The sequence below is a fragment of the Diabrotica undecimpunctata genome, chromosome 10 (assembly GCF_040954645.1).
Source record: "Diabrotica undecimpunctata isolate CICGRU chromosome 10, icDiaUnde3, whole genome shotgun sequence".
Classification (NCBI taxonomy): Eukaryota; Metazoa; Arthropoda; class Insecta; order Coleoptera; family Chrysomelidae; genus Diabrotica; species Diabrotica undecimpunctata.
In genome coordinates, this window is record NC_092812.1 from 71,872,026 (window position 1) to 71,896,006 (window position 23,981).

Genomic DNA, 23,981 nt, shown 5'->3' on the forward strand with positions numbered 1-23,981 from the left:
TTCAACAAGGTAGAACTCCTTAGTTCAATTTCATTAATTATTTTGTATGACAGTATTAATCATTTTGAGCTTGAGTTTTGATATTTCTATTAAACCGAATGGATAATTTACGTGGGAATTTCTTCACACGACTGTAGCTAAATAAATATGTAAAGTAAGGTCTGGCAAAATTACTTTGCCATCAATTTTCCTTGTTATAAAAGTAGATTAAAAAAACTTATATTCGTTGTTCACTCTTTAGTGAAACATATAGTGACATATTCTTTATTATTTGTAGCCCTTATAAAAATATGATACCTTTAATTCGATTTCTTACATATAACGTCAGGATTTAAAAAATGTTTTGTTTAAATTTTAAGTTAATATTTCTTGTTATTTAAAAAAATATTTATGTTTCTCGTGTTCGCTTTTTGATTTGTTTTTAGTATTTTTGTTGTGAACAAAAATATGATCTTCACATTTTGTATGCATTATTAATAAATTTTCCTGAACTTATCTTTTGGTTTTTTTATTGAATTCCTACATTATGATAGATACAGTATTAGAACTGATGAAATACCGTTGAAATTTTTTTTAAATTTGAGATATGCTCACAGCACAATTTTTTTTTTTTTTTTTTTTTTTTTTTTTTTTTTTTTTTTTTTTTTTTTTTTTTTTTGGCTTAGACTTATCGTCATACAGCCAGACACAAAAGGACTAAGACAGTCATCATTATAATTTTTACCTAAATGCCCTATCAAAATAAAAGATTATTACATCGATATTAGGAGAACAGGGACACACTCTTCTTCTCGCCTAGGGACCTATCAAGGCATTTATTCATTTATTTATAAAAGACACAACAACACTAGGTCACGGAGAGGAGGAAGTTATACAAATGGTTTAAGACAAAGGTATCAAGATTAACTAAATAATTTTTAGAGAATTATAATGATAATTTGCTGTCTTTTAAAAATTTAATTAAGGAGTTGTAAATATCTATAGAGCCAAGTGATAATAAATATAGTATATTCCAAGGAGCTGCTATTTTATATTTTAATAAATCATTTATAAGTTTGGATGAGTAGACTCTGTTTTTAGAACAACCAAAAAATATATGATCTAAATCACTTTCCTCTCCACAATGCTCACATTTGTCATCATCCAACACCTTTATTTTAAATAAGTGCTTTGGATAACATGCGTGTCCGAAACGTATTCTAATAATGGAGGTTATGTGCCTCCTGGAAGCTCTAAAAGACTTGTACCAAGGAAATTTGGGAATATCTGGCTGAATTATCGAGTATCTATTTTGGTTCACAAAAGAGTATTCCTTCCACTGGTAGCTCCACTCTCGAAGTAATGTTAACTTGCAAGAAACAATACTGTCAGAAAGCGTTACTTTATGTAGAATACCAGTATCGGTTAAAATGCTTTCTTTGGCTAATAAGTCGACATATTCATTATGTTCAAATCCTGCATGTGCTTTAATCCAGAGAAAATGTACATTGATTCCTTTAGTTAAAAGAGTTTGAATAATATGTTTAATTCTATAAATGTATGGGCAGTCTTGTAAGTTAGGTGGTCCATATTTACCAATGGATTTTAACACTGCTAAGGAGTCCGACAAAATTAGAATATGGGCAAACTCAACCTCAGCTACATATAATAAAGCTTCATATATTGCAATAGCCTCTGCTGTATAAATCGAAGTTTCCGGGTTCAGTTTGAATTTCTTTTCTATATGTTCCGATGGTATAAAAAAAGCGCATCCGGTTCCATCTGGAGATTTAGACGCATCTGTATATAGAGCTATTGCCTCTTTGTATTTGCTTGTTATAGATAGAACAATATTTTTATTTAAATATATATTTTCACTATAATTTGGTACAATAATATCTGTATGTAAAAAGAAAGAAGAGTAATTTTTGAATATGTAGTTCGTTCTATCTATATTTTTTAAAAGTGCTATATTTTGATTATACGCTTTGCAAAGTAAGGGACAGCACAATATTGTGAGACTTAATTCAGCTTGGCTAGCAGGCTATGCCAGAGGATGACCAATTAAAACTCAGGAAGGATTCGGATTCAGAAAAGATATAAAATATATTCGCGATGAAACGGGAGGGATTATGACATGATTGAAATCGTTTTAATTTCTGGCAGGTGCATAAGTCTTACAGGAAAATTACAAACTGTATACTCACCGGAGGCCAATTACTGAACAAAACTAGCAAAACCAAAACAATTGCACTCCTTCCTCTTCTAAATAACTAAATAAAACTTCGTTCTGCAACTGAAACCATTTCTCTTAAAAAAAAAAACAAAACGGATTCTTAAAACTTTTTTTGTCCAGTAAGTTGGACACTGACCGTATGCTACAGGTGTTGCTAGTTTCAAGTCTTGATCGGAAGTGAGTCTAACGTGGAGGAGCGTGTCAGATCTCAAGTCCAGTTGAACATGCCAAATTCTGTCATAGTTATCAACTTGAAATACCTATACAGGTAATGTGGATTGTCTAACACTATTAGTGGTTATAAAAGACTATTGATGTTTAAATTATAATTAGATAGTGACGAACGTTACAATAGGACGGTTGGTAGACGTGAAATATCGAAATTATTTTGCATAGAAAACATATAAAGAATGGTTTGTTAAGAGAAATAAATAAAAACGGAAATTGATTTAATATCAAAAATAACCCACTGCAATAGATGTTTCACATTAATAAAATCAGAAGATTTCAGAGATACCAATAAGAGAATTGTGCGATGTATAAGAAATAGTTAAAAATATATTAAATCTGAAAGTTACGTATTGATAAATTTTATTTTCGGATTCAGATCCGGCTATATATTAGATTTTTATCCGGTTAGTAATGGGCGGTAAAAGCATAAAAGGAAGAAGAGAAGATTTAGAAAAATTCAGCGGTATAAACTGGGGGCACGTGGAATAAATAGATTAAAGGCATTTGAGATGAGGCTTTTTCAAAGATTATGATAAATATCCTGGACAGGACATATCACTAATAGAGAAGTTTTGAGATGCATGGGATGTGATAGGGAACTACTTGCGTGAAAAACAAATTAACTGGGGCATATTTATAGAGACCCGAAATACATTTTTATAAAGCTAATTATAGAAGGTGCTTATGGATGGTGAACATAGGGAAGTGGACTGGAATGAATGCATATGTCCTAATAAGAATAGCACAAGACAGAATAATAATGCCAATATTGGGTAATAGAGAAGACACCGAAAACAGAAGATTAACGAGTAGTTGGTGTTCTGTCTGATTTGGCGTTACTGCGTATGATTGCTTTACTTCTGTAGTATCACCATTAAGTTTCTTAATCATATTGATCATAGCGTTTTATTTCATTGTTTTTGTCATGTAAGTGTAAAGTATCTGCTCTAATCTCTCACCTATCTCCACTATGATTTTGGTAAATGTGTCACCTTTAAGTTTCTTGATCATATTTCAGGCAAGCTTACTGCTGTGTATCATATCCATTTAACTTAGTGTTTTATTTCATCGTTTTTGTCTTGACGCGCAAAGTATCTGCTGTAATATTTCATCTATCCCCACTGTTATCTCGATAAATGGACCTTTGATATAATGTGCCGTTATGCCTCTCTTTCCCCGTCGTTCAGACTAGGTACGTAGTGTTCCTGGCATTATCTGGTTGTGTGTGTTTTATGGAGACTTTGTTATAGACGGGTTGCACTGCAGCCACTTGGTTTATTGTACATCTTCCATTTATTCGTGATACTCATTCCATAATTCTGTAACCTTGTATCAGCCTGTACAGGTTAGTGGATTGGTATCCATTTCCGTCTCCATCAAACGAACTCATTTTTTGAAGCCTACCTTGATTGGCGCATATCGAGTAAGGAAGCCTGTACTGATTCTAAGCTAATTCTTGCTTGTTTCCTCAGTACTTTAGCCTGGAGCGAAGTATTTTGTAGCTTACCCCTACTAGCAACTTCATCAGCTCTTTGGAACTGAGGTATATTCTCCTAGTGGGATACAAATGTTTATATTTCCACCTTTACTGCACATTCCTATACCCGGACCTTCTGCAGTCTTAGACCAGTCTGCGGACCAGTGCAGTATAAACACGCATCTTGAATTGTGTGTTTTCTCTGCCCCATCCCTCTCATGGGCAGATCTAGATTTGGAAACGTACTTTAAGCCTATATGAGGCACTATATGGATAGAAGTCATCATCCGACACCAAATTTAATTTATGATGATAATGTGCCCTGATATTAACATTAAGTTGCTCCAGTTTTCTCATACTATTCTATCTATACCAGTCTATAATATCTCTGTCGCTTCCCTCCTTATAACAATATGCAGAGGAGGAAGGTCCAATAGGGCCTCCATAGCTCCTGTTGGTTGTAATTCCAAAGCAAGTTAGTCTTTGCAGCTTGCTCAATTTGAGGATGGTGTTTTGTTGCTGCAGCTTTGACCTCCATACCAGTTATGTATATGTAATTTTTAATCTTACCACTATGTTATAAATACAATATAACATGTTTTTCCATAAGTGGATCTGAATACCATTAAGGTAGTTATTACCGCTCGCTTGGTTATTCACTTTATGTCCAATTATTTTAGTACTTATCTTAAACTCAACTTTCTCAAGTTAAACCTTCCTTTGAAAGCCATTTTAGAGATTTTAGGGTACTATGTAGGTTTTAGAGATTTTAGAGTGGAGACCAGGGCAAGAAGCAATACAGACCAGAGGACGCCCACCAACTAGATGGACTGACGACCTAAAGCGTGTTAGCAATAACAGATGGAAAGAGCTGAGGGAGACCTATGTCCAGCAGTGGACGCATACAGGTTGATGATGATGATGATGATAAAGGTTTTTCTAGAGGGGTGAAATGGGATAAGTGATGCGCAACATATAGCCACTCCTATTCAAATGTCATCCTCACCTGCTCGTAGGATGATCTAGATCGTGGTTATCTGGTAAATTCTACTAGATAACTAACGAGGCTATGATGTCCGAGTGTTTGCTGGGATATACAATCCACCATTTACTGGCCAACGGCTTCGGGCCGGATGAGTTGGTAATTGCAAGGGCACTCTATTGTCCTGAGACTGAAAAATTGGTCTCGAAGGCGGAATAACCAAGAAAGTCGTCAACGCCATCAAAATGCAATGCCTCTTCGGTCGTCAGCATGCGAAATTCTTGCACACAAAAGTAAATCATACTCAACCCACTCAGATAAAAATAGCTACCTGGAATGTAAGAAATATGTACCAACCTGGAAAACTACATAACGTTATCAAAGAGAAAGAGAGGTTATATATAGATATACTTGGTGTTAGCGATGTGCAATGGTGAGGAAATGAAGATATATCAATAAATAACCACCACATGGTTTACACTAGATAGAGGAGACAAATAATCGATACCGAGTAGCTTTCACTAAAAGCAACACAATTAGAAAACCAATCCTAGGTGTCGTTCAAATCAAGAACGAATATTAATGTTAAAATTTCAAACACGGTATTGCAATATGAATATGATCTCAGTAGTCTTATTCAGAATTGCACAATACACTGAAGTTAACAAAGTCTAGAGACATTGCATACATTTTAGTAAACTTAAATGCAAAAATTGGAGCAGGTATAGTTGAAAATATAGTAGGACAGTTCGGATTAGGAATTAGAAACTAGAGAGGAGAAAAGCTGATAGAATTCTGCCAAGAAAAGAATATGGTAATTGCCAGTACCTACTTAGTTTCAGCTTCCTAAGAGAAGACTATATACATGGACGTCTCGTTCACATACAGAAAACCACATTGTCAAAAATCAGAGAGATTTTATAGTCGTAAACAGCTATATAGTATAAAAACTCTGTAACCTCAGTTAAAAGTTATCCTGGAGCAGGTGTTAACACTGACCACAATCCGTTAGTTGCTATCGTGAAAATAAAATTAAAAAGAATTAAACTCAGAACCAAAAAATATAAGAATGCTGAAAAACGATGAAATAAAAAACGAATTAACAAATTATGGACGTAAATAAAAAGTGGAATAATATAAAAAACATATTACTGAAACCAACTCAAGAAAGTTTGACACAACACAGTCCAGATGCTAAATAGCAATGGATGACAGAAGAAATACTACCACAGATGAAAGAAAAAAGGAAATATATTTTATGAAACAATGTAAAGATATAGAGGAACTAGAAACAAAATATAATATGAGAAATATTTATGCACAAAAAATAAGAGAAGTGACCGGAATGGGTCAAATATGTCAACAACGATACAAAAAAAACAAGAAAGGAGAACTGCTATTGGATTTATCCAAGGAATTAAGAAGATGGGAGGAGTACGCTAGAGAACTTTTCTAAGATTAAAGAGGTGAAATACAGGAGATACAAAAATTAAATCCTTTAAAGAGACAGAAGATCACGATAGATGAAATCAAACATGTTATCAAAAACTCTAAAGATAATTAGGCAGCTGGATTAGACGAAATACCTATAGTACTTTTAAAACTAGTGGAAGAGGATAATTTGGAAGTATTGGCAGATTTGTTTAATACGGTATACGATAGGGGAATAATACCGCAAGAGTGGTTGAAGTCAACATTTATAACCATCTCTAAAAAACAAGCAGTAAAATAGTGCTCTGACTATCAAACACTGAGCGTCATCAGTCATACTTTAAAAATACTTACTGTTAAAAGAATCTATGAAAAGTTAGAGGAGGATATTAGTGGAAAATACTGATTCAGCGATGTCGTGATGTAAACGTTGACCTACGCTTGTGCTTTGTTGACTACAAAAAAGCTTTCGATAGAGTAAGAGATGAAAAAGTAATATTGATACTTATAAATAGGCACATTGACAGTAAAATCATAAAGATAATCCAAGCATTATATTGGAACCAAAGTGCCGTAGTTCAAATTGATTGGCAATAGTCCATTCAATTATTATTTATCATTTAAGATTTGATAAATATATAATAGGATAGGTAGGTACTTTATAATAAATTAACAGAGGGATGAGGAAAAATTTCTTTATTTATTTTGTTTCTTGAGAGTGTTACACAACAATAAAAATTGGAGTCTGCTTCAATTGATTTGTTAATATTTTATTTGAGATAATCTCTTTTCCAAAACTACTTCAAATGTTACGATTTATATTGATTTGAGTCTTTTTTTTTAATATGTGTTTTATACATCGTGTTCTAAAAGTATAAAATAAAATACTAAAAAAGTAAATTTTTTTAAATTAAAAAATAATTTTTGTTGTGTGGATGGAAGGTTTGGCTTCGAACTGTGTTCATTAATCACAGATCATTATTAATTTTTGTTGATAAAAATAAAAATTTCAATGCTTATTTTCTATAAGTATATAGTTAATCTCTACATTTGTTTTTAAATTTTTTTTTGGGTTATAACTAAATTATAATTTTTTGGTGTTTTTTTTTATAGACTTTTATAACACTTACCGAACATACACGTGATATGTTTTTTTTAATTTATCTTTAGATTAATCATAATTATCTAATTAAAATATTATTTTATATTTTCATTTTCTTTACATTGCTTACATCACAATGACAACAGTCGTGTTGTTCACAGTCAGGGCCGACAGATTATCTACAACGTGTATCAATTTTTGAAAAAGGACCAGGAACAAAAACAACACGAAATTTTCGGTTTTGAATATGGTTGTTAAAGCTAATGAGTTTCTAAAAGTAGCGTCCAAAGGATTATTAAAGAAGGAAAGAAAGTTTCCGATTTTTCATCTCCTTCAGACAGCTCTGGAAATATCTTTAAATCTTCCAAAAAAAAAAAATCAATCAGTCAAAACCAAAAACAAACGTCGATGAAAATTATCGAAAGCTGATGAAGAAATTAGGTTTTAAATGGCAAAAAACCAAGGATAACAGAAAAATACTGATGGCAAAAACGGATGTTCGAGCCAAAAGAACAGATTATCTAAGTAAAATAAAAAAAATGTATAGCAGAGGGTTATGCTATTATCTAAATTGACGAAAAGTATCTTCACAGCAGTCATACATTTAAATCAAGGGATGATGGTTCAAGCAACTGTTTAAAGTCTCCTGTTGCCAAAGGTCAGAAGTTAATTATTGTACATGCAGGAGGGTAAAAAGGTTTTGTTCCAAATTGCCTCCTAATCTTCAAATCCGGTCAGCGTACTGGAGATTATCACAATGATATGAACCACGACAACTTTACAAAATGGTTTCAAGAAAAGTTAATTCTCAAATTGCACCAGAAAACCGTGTTTGTATTGGACAACGCATCCTACCGCAACGTAGCCTGTGAAGCGGTTCCTACATCTTGATGGAAAAAAGGACATGAGGCAATGCCTTACAGAAAAATGCATTTCTTTTGAAGTGACCAATACAAAACCCGAACTTTATTCAAAAATTAAATTGAATAAGCAAAGATTTAAACAATATGTAGTAGACAAAATAATGGCTAAACAAGGACACATTGTATTACGTCTTCCTCCATACCACCCTGAACTAAATCCGATTGAGAAAATTTGGGAGTAGTCAAAAATCATGTAGCATCAAAAAATGCGTCGTTTAAAAAGTCAGAGGTTAGGCAGATAGCCGAAGAAAAATTTAACAATCTGAGTACCTTAGAAAAGAACATTTAATAGATGACGTGGTTGAACTGATTGTACATGTTGGCGATTCCACACAGTTCGTGGTCAGACATCGACGACGATGAAGGTGACCTAGAATGTGAAAAGTTATAGTGTCAAAACCAGTGTCTTTGTGTCTGGCTGTATGACGATAAAAAAAACCAGTGTCATTTTCTTTGTTTTTGTAAAAACTGTATTTTATTGGGATATTCATATATTTTTAATACTTACTAATATTGCATTATTATGTATTATGTTATTATCCAATCGGTTTATTATAAGTATATACGTATAAATTATTTGATTTGTAAATAATTTTTAAGTAAAATTGTTTAGAAATCTTAAAAATAATGTTAGTTATACAGTATGTCTTAACTCAAAATACCAAATTGAAAATATAAACTTATAAAAGATTTATTACAATAATTTTTGCAATAAATAATAATAGGGATTTTGTCACATTTAATACCAAAAGTTTAAGTCAAAATAACAAATTAGAGCCGATTTTAAAAAATTTTGAACAAAAATCATTGAAAATATAACCGAGATGCACTTAAAATGCATTTTTGTTATGCACTGTAATTTATTAATTCTCACATGGGTCTCAGCCAATCACTTCAACAATTTCGACGATTGTAATTTTCTCGTTCATACGTTTTGGTTAGTATAATTCCACTTCTAGTACCTTTACGTGAATTTTAACGCCGCCTATCTATTAATGCAGATCGATTGATTTATTTCAGTCATTATGCCAACCTCAGTAGGGTCAGTAGGGAGATGGCATTCTAAGAAGAAAAGGTTTTTTCCAATGTCCTTGTTTTTTGCTTATATACATATTTCACTCACTAGCGCTATAAATACGTGCTGAATTGCGTAGTTTTGGTCGTGTAAATGTGTCAACTTGTTCTATTTAACCTAATCTTCCACGCAGTTCCCATCTTTATCCGTTAAGGCATAACTCCACTGGATCTTTTGGTAATGCAATCCCCGAGGACGAATATGGTTTTTTGATTATGTTTTTTGGAGGAGAAAAGTCAAGATCTATTTATATTGAATTTACCGTATAGGCTCCAGTTCGACAGTCAAAATTTCGTTATCATTGTGGCATGTTCTATCAGCTGACATTACAGCAATATACGTCTTCACCGCAGTGGCGCTTGCATGTTGCACACTTGGTATTTATGATAAGCTGTATTCCCAAATATTTGGTCTATGTGCTGATGTATCGCGATGGGTCTGTTATATAAATAAAATATATTGCATTTGTAGATTTTGCAGGGTTCATACAAAATCTCTTGCTGTTTACATCCGTTGGAAGAATTGGCCATCAGATTGACGTTTCCAGTAAGCGCCAGTGTTGTTTTGTTTTATTTTATTTTTGCCATTGGAATTCATCGGAATGATTAGATACGTTTTAAAAATTTTGAGCTTAGAAAATGAAGTAGTATTATTGTAGTATCATTGTAATATGCCTACCTCCACACTCAACTCATAAGATACAACCTTTAGATGTAGCCTTTATAGGACCTTTAAAGACATATCATTGCCAACAAATCGAAAAATGAGTAAGAAATAATCCTGGAAAAACAATTGCTCTGTGACAGATTAATAGCAGTTTGTTTGCAAAAGCATATTTAAGGATAACATCAATGGAAATTTCTTTGCATGGTTTTCGAAAATGTAGCATTATGCCATTGTTTCGTGATCAAGATTTTGCAATCCATAACTAGCAAGAAACTTCCCTTGTTGATGACAATAGTAAAAATGAAAATAAATCTCCGAATAGTATTGAGAAACCAAAACAAATTATTATTCTACAAGACGTTTCTGTACAACAAGTCAATTGTTCAGAAATTTTTTGTATTTATTAAAATCATCTAAAAAAAAAAAAATTTCTACCGCTGGAATTAAAAAGACAAGTCAAATGTTATACCAGTGGTTCCCTATTAAATAGTGATCTTTTTCATACTCACAATTTTATCCATTTTAGAGGAACTTAACCAATCAAGTCCTTTTATCTGGTTTAGATCGGCGTATACCTAACCAAACGTTTGACTTAACTGATTAGGTACAGTTATCAGTGAAATTGCTGGCTAGCGAAAAGACTGAGGGAGTTATGAAAAAAGGATATTATGTAAATGATTCATTCGATTTGTAATTTAGGTATTGATTACATTGCGTTCCTCACGTTTCTTATCACTTTCAATGTTTTCGTTAATAATATACCGTGTGAAATGTATAAGTATGCACGTATAGAAAAACTAAGGACAAGGAAACCCAAAGCTGAGAAAAAATTACAGCGAAATTTAGGAAAAGGTTATCTTACGTCACAAGGAAAACCAATACCTTCACGCGAAGCCAAAGTATTAAGCTCATGTTGAATGAAATGTAAAGATCGCTTTAATGCAATCGAGTTAAAAAAGTGTTTTGATGAATATTGGGGTTTAGGTTCGTACTCAAGGAGCAACATACATGGCATCTCTTATTCAAGTGAAAGTAACTGCTTCATATCGACGAAGAACAAGGTATCTAAACAAGGTTAAATGCAGGTCAAAAACTTTGATTTATTCTCTTTTTATAAACGGAAATAAGGAACCTATCTGTCATGGTTGTCTTCTTAACGTTTTCGATGAAAGCAAACACTTTATTTTAAGTATCGCCAATAAGATTCAATCTACGATTGCAGGTACTGATGTAGAAGATAAAAGGGGAAAGACACCAAAAACGAAAATTAGTGAAGAAGAATAGAAATAAAAAATCATATACTTTCATTTCCATTGTACGAATGTCACTATTCACGAAAACACACTTCGAAGAAGTACTTACCATCTCACATAACTTTAAAAAAAATGTACGAATTTTCAAACAGTCCACACCTGCGCCCACATCTATCAAAATTTATTCACAGGAATTTAAAAAGCCAAAACTTGTTACATGTTTTACCTGCGATAATTTTATTATGCAATTAAAAATTTGTACAGATGACCCGAAAGAAAAACTCTCTTTAGACCACAAATCCCACCAAATAGAAGCTGATCAAGCCTATAATGAAAAAAGGAAAGATACCGAAACTGCCAAACCTGTTCCACATTTAAGGACATACATTTTCGACCTACAACAGTGCTTACCAACACCAGATTTAAAATCATCTGTTGCATTTTATAAGAGACAGCTGTGGACATTTAATTTGACAGTTCATGATAACAGTACAGGGAAAGCTGTTTGTTACATGTGGTATGAATCTGTTGCAGGTAGAGGGGCAGATCAGATAGCATCTTTTCTATACGAACATCTGCAAACAATCGTACCAGCTCAGAGAGAACATGTAATTTATTATTCAGACAAATGTAGGAAACAAAACCGCAACTCTCATGTATCTGCCATGTTTACGTGGGCCTTGCATAGATCCTCATCTAATATTACGCTAATAGATCATAAGTTTATGGTACCAGGTCACACTCACTTGGAAGTAGATACTGATCACAGTATAATTGAATAGGCAGCCGTAGCTTAGTGGCTATGTTACTGACATTCAAATATTTCACCCTCATGACTGGATGCAACTTGTACGTCAAGCAGCTCTAAATTCACTGTTATGGAAATGTCACAAACAGACTTCTTTGATTTCTCATCTTTACTTAAAGGTTGCATGGTACTAAGAAATAAAGACACTGATGGTTGTCAATTCCGATGACTGGACAAAAGATGGCTTCGATATACGAGAGACTTGGCAATCGTTCAATTGAAAGACAGACCTTAATAGAGAATACTCATTTAAAACTATTGATTTCAACAGAAGAGGGGGTCAACTACCTTCGGAGGTTCCAATTATAACTAATCAACCAGTCCCTATTTCTAGAGAGAAAAAAGCAGACATTATCTCGCTACTGCCTCTAATTCCTACCTTATTTCACAGTTTTTATCAAGGCTTGCATACGAATGCTATAACTCAAAATACTCACCCCGATCTTGTAAGTGATGATGAAGAAATAAATTAATTCGAACTTTATGCTTTTGTTCTTTTGAAATTGTATTTTTTAATGTTTATTTCGTAATTATAATAATATATTATTTATGTTTCTTTTTATTTTAAAATTTACACTTCATTTATACCTTCCTTATAAGATAAGTCAATAAAGAAAGACGTACCTAACTGAAAAAGTCAATCAAAATCCAAAAGGTTTAACATTTATGTTGTTTTTAAGTTGTATTGTAATACATGTATCCTATATACATAATTTTAATTAATAAAAGCAACATTTGCTCATTCGTTTAATTTTAAAATAGTTTTTATCACTTCCTGAAAAGACTCAAATTTGGTCTGCTTTTGTCCGCCGACCACACAATTACCACGTTTGATAAAATAAGCAACTTTGTAAAACCAACTGACCTAAAGGCTTTGCCTATTTTACCTGGTCCAGCAGAAATTAAAAAAAATAACTCTGGTGCAGCTACTTTAATTACTGGATCGCCAAAACTCTGAAGAAGCACAACTGTCTAAAACTGCAAGTGGGCTTAAGATAGTGGTAAACTTTGACTCTAATGTCTAATGTGTGAGGGAGTTAACGAAAACGAAAGAGAACATAAATGCTGGCATTATATACCTACGCAAACAACTGAAGCAAATATTTATATAAACAAATAAAAGAAAAACATTATTCTATTATTAAACATTATTAACATTAACATATTAAACAAACCTTTGATCTCATCTCTCCTAATGCTGTCCACCATTCCTCGGATATATCATTTGGTCCAACTGCTTTACCCTTTCTTTATTTTTGAATAGCTTGGGCTGGGCAACTGTATCGTTTGTTATTTTTTGAGCCAATTTTAACTTTTTGAGTTTCGTTTTTTTTTCTCAAACTTCTTTCTGTTGTTTTTTCATTATTTCAATTGGAGTATCTCTAATAATACTATCCAAATTCTCCAAAATGTATATCCCAATTGTATTAGTACTATTTTTTATGTCGAAGATCATTTTAATACTATTTTTGCCCTGAACGAAAACAAAATATATAGCAATGAATAAGTACCTAAATACCTATGTAACCCCACAGGTGATTTCAAATCCAAAAAACACAAATTTGGAAAAATAGAAAGTGCCAAATACCTGAGAGCTTTTATCACATACAAACACAATAAGACAATACCTAATTAGTAGCTAAATTCAAATATATATTATTTTCATGTATTAACAAATCATTAAGTACACTAAAATATTTAAAAAATTAACAATCTGTTTTTAGTTAAATATTGTAGGTATTTATATGGGATTAAACAACAATTATTGATTGTAATAATAATTACATATTATATTTGTTTTTGATGTTTCGATTTTCAATCTGTAAATCGGTTTCAAAAAAAAATTATAAATTAAGAAATTATATTATTAATTATAATAATTAACATCTATAGGTTAACATAATTTCTTAATTTATAATATTTTTTTAAAACGATTTCCGCATTGGAAACCGAAACGTCAAAAACAAATAATAAAGTAATATGTAATTTTCATTACAATCAATTTGTGATTTAATCCCATACAAATGCTATAAATGCAATACTTAAACGTGCTATAAGAAAACAGTTTGTTTCAGAACCAGTTTTCTGTTTTAGGTATACAATTTAGACAACCTTTTAAACAACTACCTGATAAGAGTGTTGCCTAGCTATGTATTATTTTACCTTATCAATTTGACCTTTACTAAATTCTGCGAAGATAGAGACAAATGCTTGATATAGGTTAATATTGAAGTGAGAGCGAACATATGATGTATCAAGCAGTCGTCACACCCCATTGGTGGGGCGTGGGGTATTGGAACACTGACGTCAATAGACTTCATGTGAGGACCATCTTGCTGAACCATCCTGTAGTACTAAAGCGAAACGCTTTAGAGAGGTGATTGTGTGAAATTGTGTTGGTGTTTTATCCACGTTCTTGTGGATCTGAGACATTATCCTGACAATTGCATTTTCAATGTGTATGGCTAAAGAGGTATGTACTTCTTTTATTTGTTTATAAAAATTTCTAAGTCAATTTTTTTAATGTTTCAAGAATTTTCACCATAATATCTAAATTTGTTTATTAATACTTGGACAGGATTTTAGTTTGTGGACTATTATATTATATATATACTTGTAAAACAACTTTATTTATATTGAAAGAAAGTTTTTGGCGAAAGAATTATACATTTCTTATCTATAGAACTTTTTGTCACATGTAGGTCCTTGACACCTAATTTATGTTGGCTATTAATAGTTGGATATAACATTAATCCATCTGCACTATTCTGTATTGTTACTTATGACCAAAAACATTTTTTTTAAATTTAGTTAGTGTCCCAATTTTTAACATCCCGTATAAAAATACGGTGTCATAAAACTTTTTTATTCATTGGAATCGAGTACGAGACGTTTTTGTATTAGGTTGTTTTCATTATCCTTTTATTGGTTTCTATCTTAAAGGAGTGGTTGTTAGCTATCAAGTAATGAATTTAGAGAGTTTATTGAAATGAAATCTATTGTGTTTGTTGCTAATTCAAAGTTAGAAATTAGCCAATGGTGCAATATGATGTACACATATATCATGTGGATAAATTATTGCATCTATTAATAAAAATAAGCTGTCATTTATACCAAACATATTTCTACCTTATGACCTTTTTGTATTAAATTTTAATAAAAGTAGATCATATTCGCCTATCCTATAGTACACGCTAAATTTTGGCCTATGAAGGCATATGACCTATGACCCCCAATGAGGGCAATCCAAATTGATTTTATATAAAAACATTTAGAACATACCTGGCTTTCTTGGCGCTATACTAATTAATGTAGGTATCTCCAAAATTAGTCTTAACATTTCTGAAGTATTTGATTTCACAAAGACATGTCGAGAGAAAGAAAAGTGTTAAAAAATTCAGTAATGTTGTTATATTTTAATATGTAAACATAAAACCAAAATAAATCTATAAATAGTAACTAAATATATCTGTGTCGTATGTTTCACTTATTTTCTATCACACAATATGCACTTTTCCCGTGTAGAAGGATATTATGATTAATTAAATTATAGAGCTAATTGGTCATCTTTTCTAAACCAAACAAAATTTTTGAAAAATAAAATTGATTATAATGTAACTCTTTCGGTCTATCTTCGTTTGCGCTTATGTTTTTTACGATAAAATCAATTAAACACAAGTTTATGGACTTAGGATACCTTGCTCGTTATAGGTATGTTATGTTCACATAAGGTTTAAATCGAGCAGGAACATAATGGACTTAGGAAGGAAATTAAAAACCATAAACGAATTTTTTATTGAAACAAAGAAAGAAAAAATATTAGGTAACTAATATGGATATAATATACATAACACTAACCGTTACTTGCAAAAGTTTTTAAATAAGGTATAAAAATTTTATATACTAGGGACGTATTCAAAAACAAATAGGTATGGATTTCTAAGGCATAGGCAAATCAGCATAAAAATTGTAGATTGGTCAATGGAAGAAAATCTTTATGCACTTAATTGTTTCAGCTCAACATTATTTATATCGATATTAATTGACTTTCTACCTTTTTGTAATAAATCAATCGTTTTATATTGCCCACGATAATCATGTTTAAAAAGAATTTTGTTCGGGAATTTGCTATTTGCCTCTATAATGCGTATTTTATTCAAATGTACTTTTTAATTATTTACGTCACGATCCCAATTCAAAGTGATTTCTTGAGTAAGAGCTTTCAGAACCAGAATTTTTTTCCATTTCGATCACATGATAAGGATTGTTTTTCTTGGCCATTTGCACTAATGTATACCACTGATCAGGGGAAAATATGGGAATATGCTTACAGTACATTCAATCAACTTCACTTCTAAACGATTAACGGAATTCACAGAAAACCTTTCTTTGTAGTAAAAGACACGGTAAACTGCACTGGTGTTCTCCATAATGTTTACCACTTTGCTAAATTTTAGGTATAAAATAAATATATGTGTTATTAACCCGTTGTTCATAGTTTTTCATATTTGGTTGCATGTTTTTGTTTGAAAGAAAACTATTCACTCAACTAATTATAAACACACTGTTATATCAGAATGTATAACAACTGAGACACGTAGTTTCATAAAGGTTGTCGACAGTACTACCATTTGGCGTTCTGAGGTAGAATGCAATTCCAGATTTGTTTGGTTCGTTAAAAGCAGGTAATATGTCGTTTTACCCAAGTATACCGTTTTAGGCCAGCCTCCTCTATCTGGCCATATCTAATTGTTCCCTTCAGCCCCAAAGTACTTAGCATGAATTTCTGCTATGGCCTTAAATATTGTAATTTAGTTTCTCAACCTACATGCATATACTTTTAATGTGACCTTGTTCTAACCAGATGTTGTAACCAGATTATGCCGTTATGTACCCCCAAAGATTAGATATTCAGATTTTTCTATTAATTAAGATTAATTACACCTCATTACAGTAAGACCAATAATTTTTATGGAGTACCGAAAATTCATAAAACGAATATACCACTTAGACCCATTTGTAGTACCATGAATTCTCCTTGTAGTGAACTATCAAAGTTTTTATTAAATATTTTAAAACCAATTGCAAATAAAAATGACACGTTTATAAAAAATACACAACATTTTTTGAATAAATTATCAAATATTGAATTTAATTCAAATAATACTTTAGTAAGTTTTGACATAAATAGTTTATTTACGAATGTGCCATTCTAGACTAAATATGTCAGCTATAATGGAGTTAATAACATTATGTACAGATAATACATACTTTCAACTAAATAATGAATTCTATAAACAAAGTTTTGGACTAGCAATGGGCTCTAGTTCATCTTCATTATTAGCCGATATATTTATGGAAGATTTTGAAACAAATATTATTTCTAAACAAAATTTAAAACCCTCAGTATGGTGGAGGTATGTAGATGATGTATTCTCAATATGGCCTCATGGATCAGAGTTGTTGGACACATTCCTAAATGATATAAACGATAAAGAAGAGACAATAACATTTACCATGGAAAAGGAATATAATAACACATTACATTTTCTGGATGTTTTAATCTCTAAGAACGATACTGGATACGAAACTCAGGTGTATAGAAAACCAACACACACCAACAGATATTTAAATTTCAAATCAAATCACAATATTAATATTAAAAAGGGAATTATTAAATCCTTATACGATAGAGCAAAAATTACTTGTTCTAACGAAAATTCGTTCTTGGAGGAAAAACATTTGTTAACATCTGTTTTATTAAAAAATGATTATCCTTTATCGTTTATAAATAAGGAATTTTCAACAATCGATCGAATAGAACAAAACAACTTAGAACGAGATCCTACAGCATATGCAAGGAATAATACGAGGAAAATAACAATACCATACATAAAAGGATTATCGAAAAAGCTTAAAAGGGTAGGAAATAAATTCAACATTTCAACAACATTCAAAACAACAAACACGTTGAGATCTATTTTGTCCAAAACCAAACCTAACAATGAACAAGAAAGGACGAAGAATTGCGTTTATAAAATACCTTGTGAATGCGATCAGTTTTATTTAGGTGAAACATCAAGACCATTAAATGTTAGAATAAGTGAACATCAATCCTATATTAAAAATAGAGGATTTGATAGATCTCAAATCTGTAAACACGCATGGGATAATGAACATAGGGTTCAATGGAATGATTCAAATATAATCCTAAAAGAAACGGATGGTAAAAAGAGAAAAATCAAAGAAGCGGCTCTAATTATGCTAAATGAGACCAATTGTGTCGCGAATTCCTCGGCAGAATGTAGTAGGATCTGGTTACCCATATTGAAAGAGGAAGTTATTAAAAGGAAAATACCAGTATTGGTAAGTCAGTAACATATAGAGAATACATCATTTATGTTTTTTAAATAACAAACATATAAAATCGGAATTTGGTGTTTATTGAAGGTAAACTAAATGCACGATCAAATACTTACCATGTCGGGATAGTATTATGAGGTTTTTTCCTGGTTTTTCCCTCATAATTTACTATGGAATCACTAACAGGAGAATTTTACTGTCATCATGGCATGTATTTGTCTTTTTAAAGACGAATTACATTTTATGATCTTTTCTGACGGATATTCTCAAGTTAAAGTTGATTTCATGTAATCGAATGAACTATCTTATAAGTAAAGTCGTCCCAGGAACGCAACTCAACAATATTGGCAATATCATTTTAAAGTCGTCTACTTTAAAATGTATAAGGTATGTCTGAATTGTCAATATAGATGAGTCAGATAAAATTAAATTATTAGAAGAATTTTTCACTAAGTAACAAAAAACAAAATTTGTTTAATTTACTAATGTTTGTATTTTGAGAACGATTTCCGAAGTGGAAATTGAAACGTCAATAAACGTATTTTAACCTTTAATTGTGGCTTATTCCCATTTAAATAGTAATTAACAGATTTTTCTATGTTTATAATCATTCTTCAAGCCTGATACTATATCTTTATCTAATTTTCTGACCACATATCTTATATCACATATCTGGTAATCCGCAAAGTGCAAAATAAACAATAAAAAGTTTATAATCATCTATTAAAACTCTCATGTTACGACACGTGATGGGATGGTATATCATCGGCCTATAATTATAATTATACATTATGGTATAAGATATCCAAAAAACTTATTTAGAAAAAATGTAGGCAATGATATTCTCCATACTTGGAAAATATGTGGAATTCTACAGGGTGATTAATAACTACGTGGCATAGCAAACATACAATTTTTTACAGAGTATTTAACAAGTTATGACCATTTTTATTTCTAAATCGCTATGAAATCAACACCATGTATATAAAGAAGTAATGCATAAACAATTATTTATTTTATATAATAAGGTAAACAATATATTGTAGTTTTTAAATTAAGTTTTATTGAAATCTTCGATTAAAATTCGTATACAGGGTGAACTACAAAACAAAATTACGATTTTCTCAATCAATTAAATGGAAATCCCTGTATTTTATTACATAGAAATATTGTATTTATGATACTCTTTCATTTTTATATAGAATTCCCTATATCTAAACTCACTTCTCTTCCCTATATTTTCAGAGATATTTTTGGTTTTCTTATTAAAAGCTTTTCTTATTCTATTTTTCGTATTATCTGGCTTTGTTGGAGGCTTCTGGTATACAAGGTCTTTTATATAGCCCCACATGAAAAAATCAATTTTGGAGAATTCCGGAGAAAGTTATTATTTAGATGATTGTGAATAGGGGCAATGTGGTGAACTGAAGTACCGTGGTGTAAAAACCACATCCGTTGTCGAATATTAAGCGGTACATTTTGTAGTAGTATTGGCAAATGAAAAACTAGAAAGTAGAATCCGAATACAAAATGAATTAACGGAAACAATAGATGTGAAAAAGGGACTACGCCAGGGAGACGCTCTATCATGCATCTTGTTCAACATCGTACTCGAGAAAATACTGAGGGACACAACAGTCAATACACGAGGAACAATCATTAATAAAAGCGTGCAAATACTAGTATTTGCAGATGATGTTGATATAATCGCAAGATCAAGAAGATAAATGATAGAGGCATACAACCAAATAGAACGAGCTGCACAAAATAGTGGTCTTAAAATCAATCAGATCAAAACATAATATATGCAGGTAAGTAAAAACGCAGAAATAAGGCAGCTACAAAATATAACAATAGGAGAACACAACATAGAGGGGGTAAAAAACTTTATATACTTGGGATCCCTAGTCACGTCTGATAATAACGTTACGGAGGAAGTGAAGAGGCGAATATTTATTGCAAATAAATTTTACCATGGCTTAATTAGGCAACTAAGATCAGATAACGTCGCAAGAAAAACAAAATGCCAAATATATAAAACCCTAATAAGACCGGTACTCACATACGGCTCAGAAACCTGGAACTCACTAAAAGAGAGGAAACGTTGTTAGCCACCTTCGAAAGAAAAATCTTGCGACACATATATAAGGGCACAAAAGAAAACGGAATATGGCGAAGAATATACAACTCTGAACTATACAAAATATACCAGGATCCGGATATTATAACATTCATTAAAATAGGACGGCTGCGTTGGATAGGACATGTAGAAAGAATGGAAGAAGCTGAAATACCAAACAAAATATTTAAACAGATGCCAGTAGGAAAAAGAACAAGAGGAAGACCGAAGCTGAGATACTTAAAACAAATAGAAAATGATATAACAACCTTATAAACAAAAAACTGGAGAAAAAAAGCACGAAACAGATCAGAATGGAGAAGAATTCTGGAACAGGCCAAGACCGAAAAAGGGTTGTCGAGACAGTAATGATATATTGGCAAATGATTATTTAGAAAATCCAGATATATGGCACCATTCACACGACCTTTAAAAAAATGTGGGCAATCACATAATCGCCAACTCCCCAAAAATTAATAGACCACCTATTTTGACTATGAGTGTTAACAAAATAGGGATTGCTTGATGCATAGTAATGAAACTTATGCCGATTCACCGTTCCATTTTTGTGAAATGTAGCCTCATCTCCAAAAAGCACATAATCGAAAAAAAATCGGTCTCTGCATTTTTTGCTGAGACCAATGACAAAAAGCTAATCTGCGTTGATAATCATCGACTGTCAATTCTTGATGTAATTGTATGCGGTAAGGATGCAGTTTATGCATACGAAGAATGTTATGTTGGCGTAAAATTTGACGAGTGTTGATGTGGGGATGTTCAGTAGTAGCTATCAGTACATCATATTCCTTTTCTTCACTTAGTTTTCTCTCATTTTTCTCATATACAACTGTCCCAGTGGGAACAAAATGATCCATTAATTTTTCAAAAGCTCTTGCGTTTGGCTTCCTCCGTTCAGGATATCGCTCGTGATATATTCTGGATGCAAGTAAGCAATTTCTCGAACTTTCTCCTAATACCCAGATTGTATCTGTTAACTCTTCTGCAGAACAATTCATTTTTAACAATAAAGACAAGCCACACAGATCGATTAAAAAGGTAATAATATGAAAACTGTCATTTTTTCAAAGCCTACTATTTTACCTTAGAAACTGACACAAATACGCGTCACAATCGGCAATTAGGAATGTTTTATTAAAAATTCCTGGCTTAGAATGCTATTGATGTAACATAATATAATTGTTTCATCAATTTTATATTGTTTTGCTTTCTGTTTTGTTTGAGTTATTTATTGAATAAAAATAATCTTGTTATTATTATACACAACATATTATTATCTTGTAGGAATTTTAGGAATCTTGTATTTCATTAAGCAAATATGATATTCCCATAATATCCTATTTATTGATACATTCATTGCGTAATGTTATGGTTTATATTTTTTGTTAGTTACTTATTATTAATATTTCTAAAAAAAAGAGTGATCCATTTAAAGAAATTGAGAAAATCGTAATTTTGTTTTGTAGTTCACCCTGTATACAAATTTTTGTCAATGATTTCAATTATTTTATTATTTAAAATAAATAATTGTTTATGCATTACTTCTTTATATACATAGTGTTGATTTCATAGGGATTTCGAAATAAAAAATGGTCATAACTTGTTCAATACTCTAAATAGTAATGCAAAAACCAATACTATAAGAACAAGAATTATAAGAAGAATACAAATTTGAAAAAATATATAGGGTGTTTGCTGTACCATGTAGTTATTAATCACCCTGTAGAATTCCACATATTTTCCAATTATGGAGAATATCATTGCCTACATTTTTTCTAAATAAGTTTTTTGTTGGATATTCTATACCATAATGGAATTATTGACCGATGTTGCACTAAAAACTCACCCTGTATATATATATATATATATATATATATATATATATATATATATATATATATATATATATATATATATATATATATATATATTATATATAGTGGAGTGATTACCTAACCTAACCTAGACTTTTACTAAGACAGGCTCAACCTTGGCTTCCCTCCGTACACTTTAGCTTCAACTGCTTCATCAGTTTTAGAGCCATCTGTATACCAGCATTAAATATAGTAAATAACGAAATGCCACAAGATCATAATTTCGAAATTATATTTTTCCTAAAGGTTTTTCCATGTAGTCTGTCCTTTACTATAGTTTATTTTTATGAACGAGAGAGTAATTAGCATAATTTTAACTGGTAGCTCCGACCACTCCATGGGCGTGCTCAAGATTAATTGAAAAATTACTTTGAATAATTGTAAAAAATAAATGAATTATTTCAGTGTTATAAAGTGTTATGTGTATGTAAACAAAAGTGACCTCTTTTATCACACACTATATTAGAACTGACTGGCCTACATTAAAAAGGGTTTTAAAAAATTCACACTTTTTTTAATTTTTAAAAATTACAAAAGAGAAAAAGAGTTTTTAAAACCGTCTAAGGTATGTTAAATAGATGAATAAAAATATTAATATAAAACTTACAGCTACTTGTTACAAATCCAAATCAGATTCAGAAGATGAACTTTCAGAACCAAGATTTATAATAACTGGCTCGATCATTTTATCAGTAATATTGTCCAGCTTCCACATTTTTTCCTCTTCTTTAATAGTGTGATTTACTGCCTTTTCCCAGTTTTCAGGTTTTACATTATTTACGGCCTCCAAAAACAACTGTTTAACATCATGAATTTTAAAAGTGGTATTTTTTCTTGAAACTTCACTCTTTATCTGTGCCCATACCAGTTCAATCGGGTTTAATTCACAATGATATGGTGGGGATCTAAGTACTGTCATTCCACGATTTTTGGCAATTTCATCAATTTCGTATTTTTTAAATTTTTCTTTATGAAGGGCACACAACGAATAAAGTTCCTTTCTTATAGATCCGGGATAGTACGTAATATTTTTTGAACTCAGCCAATTCTGCAAGTCTTTTTTTAACCACTTGGTTGTGGGCAGTCCTTCTATAAGTCTGGAGTGATAACTTGCATTATCCATTACTATTACACAGTTCTTAGGAAGAAGATCTATCATTTGTTCGAACCATTCTTGAAAGACATCAGCGTTCATGTCTTCATGGTAGTCACCGGTACGAGTTGATTCAAAAATTAATAAACCACCTTCAACAAAACCGTCTGAACTGCCAATGTGTACTATTATCAGCCTGCGTCCCTTTCCTGATGGTGGGTTTAAACCAGTAGATAAGTTATTTACAAAAGCGTGCCTTTGACTTGTAACAGTTTCATCCTGCCAAAATTTATTTGGTGTATGACCCTCGTTGATCCATGTTTCATCAAGGTAAAATATTTTTCTTTTTTG

General features: G+C 31.5%; 1 protein-coding gene across 1 annotated transcript in view; it reads left to right on the forward strand.

Annotated features, from left to right (window-relative positions):
* The first annotated feature begins 14,473 nt into the window (after positions 1 to 14,473).
* PRL-1 (protein-tyrosine phosphatase 4A family member PRL-1) overlaps positions 14,474 to 23,981 on the forward strand; it is a 134,868-nt gene continuing 125,360 nt past the window's right edge. The window contains exon 1 of the mRNA XM_072546638.1: positions 14,474 to 14,636. The gene's annotated coding sequence lies outside the window, so the exon portion shown is untranslated. The remainder of the gene's footprint in view (positions 14,637 to 23,981) is intronic.